This window comes from Curcuma longa, chromosome 6, assembly GCF_044706935.1.
Source record: "Curcuma longa cultivar G26 ecotype Majalengka, Jawa Barat chromosome 6, ITB_CL_G26_1.1, whole genome shotgun sequence".
NCBI classification, from domain to species: Eukaryota; Viridiplantae; Streptophyta; class Magnoliopsida; order Zingiberales; family Zingiberaceae; genus Curcuma; species Curcuma longa.
This window is the reverse complement of record NC_133866.1, coordinates 3,449,161-3,451,289: the sequence shown is the minus strand read 5'-3', so window position 1 is coordinate 3,451,289 and position 2,129 is coordinate 3,449,161. Positions and strand designations below refer to the sequence as shown.

Here is a 2,129-nt window from a genome sequence, read left to right as displayed (position 1 = left end):
TCAAAATAAATTAAGTCAAAAAAATTAAATATGATAAAATTTGATATCTAATAAAAAATTATTGTAAATAATGAACTAAAAGTGATTGCTCATATGAATTAATGTTGGAAATTGCCAAGTATCTTCTATGTTAGCTTATACAAAGAATGGTTAGCCTTTCTCTTTTTATACCTACAATTGATACTGTGCCACGAGCAAAATTACTCGTTTAGATGAATAGGAGGAAAGAAGAGGGAGAGGGAAAAGATCATGTTCTTGACACGGGGAAAATATGATCCCATGTATTGTTTTTTTCCTTTTTCCTCCCCTCTCCCTCTTCCCTCTTATGATCCTATTGCTCCACTCAAGTAAACAAACCATCTGATCGAGTCAGTGGACATTCAATTATCTGAGCAAAGGAGAAGGCAATTATTAGTCTTAGTTGACTTAGATGCAATGGTTAGAACCATTTTGTTTCTGGTATTTTGATTTCTGAGATTTATAATTTAATTCTTCACGTTATGTATCTGATAATAAATATTAGGTCTAAGTGAGATGCTGAATTGCAGGTCGGGATATTGGAAAAAACCTTCCAATTCTTTTGAATGCTATTATTGCTGAGCTTCCTCCAGATAGGAGTACCATGCTTCGCATAGGCATGACCAATCCACCATACATATTGGAACATTTGAAAGAAATTGCTGAAGTACTGAGTCACCCATGTGTATATTCGTTCTTACATGTTCCTGTTCAATCTGGGAGCGATTCTGTCTTAACAGTAAGTTGGATAAAAGATTTCTTGTGTCTATCTAGATATGACTTAGTATCTGCAACTTATGGGTCTGTTGACAATGTTAGGCAATGAATCGTGAGTACATTGTAAGTGAGTTCAGAACAGTGGTTGACACTCTCAAAGAGCTTGTTCCTGGGATGCATATTGCTACTGATATAATATGTGGTTTTCCTGGTACTTTTTTAGTTTATTTTATTAATTTTACCAATTAATGTGGATTTTTTTTTTTATGGTTCTTGATATATAGTTTCTCTTACTTGTCTTATTTCTTTGTGCGATTTTCTTAGAACCTATGAATAATCAGTAAGGCCTTACTATTATGATATAGATACTTTCTGAATAATCCTTACTATCTTCTAAGTAATTATTCATGTCCTGAGATGTCTCCCGATTGCTGCTGAACATTTCTTGCACATTTTAGGTGAAACAGATGAAGATTTTGAACAAACTGTCAATCTTATAAAAGATTACCAGTTTGCACAAGTTCACATATCCCAATTTTATCCAAGGCCAGGTATGCTTTGATAGTTTTAGTCACTGGCAATTTGTTTGTAATTCATTATATATTTTGTAAGCTTTATCTGCCGAGCAAGTTACATAAATTGGCAAGAAAACATTATGCCTGGGAAGATTGCTTTGCTTAAATTTTGCCTTTTTCTTACTAGCTGACCTAGTTTAAATTGTAAGTGTTTTTTAACTGCACGTTTTTTGATAAAATTGTTTCTATCAAAATAAGTTATTTAAATCTAAGAGGCTTGCTCATTATGTTTGGAATTGTCACAAGGTTGACACTATTCAACTATTATGGATTTTGGTACATTTGATTGTTGACATGCCATGAATGTGCTCTTTTCTGTTGCACACAATTCTCTAGTTATTACCTTGTGCTGGCTATTGGACAATGTGGTGGGCACGCAACACCCTCACATAACATTATTGTCAAATAGAGATAATTAAAATAATTGCAATAACAATATAATATGTATCTCAAAGGATCATAAAAGTAGAAAGTTAACAAAGTATACCACAAGTATTTCTCCTGAATTAAAAATGTAAATAGTAAATATATGCTACAAGCTAAAAGAAAAACTAGAAAACAACAACCAAGATTTTATCTTATTAAGTATGGTCGGCTATACTGATCCTTTTACGCTATTAGGTTCTATCTCCTACTATATTATTATCTATATTTAAATAAATCTTATCCTGTTTTATTATTGCTAATTAAGTCTTCTTTGGTCTTTTTCTTCCTCATTTAATAAGTGTATTTGTTATAGTCTCACATTGCCTTACTGAAGTATTTATTGGATGCCTAAGTACTTGCCCATAACATCTTAAATGTGTCTCTTAGAATTTT

General features: G+C 32.1%; 1 long non-coding RNA gene across 1 annotated transcript; it reads left to right on the top strand.

Annotated features, from left to right (window-relative positions):
- Positions 1–554: 554 nt before the first annotated feature.
- On the top strand, positions 555–1,283 carry LOC141830383 (uncharacterized). The gene is made up of 3 exons (XR_012601979.1): positions 555–757; positions 838–946; positions 1,194–1,283. It is a non-coding gene; the product is annotated as an uncharacterized LOC141830383 (long non-coding RNA).
- Positions 1,284–2,129: the final 846 nt, after the last annotated feature.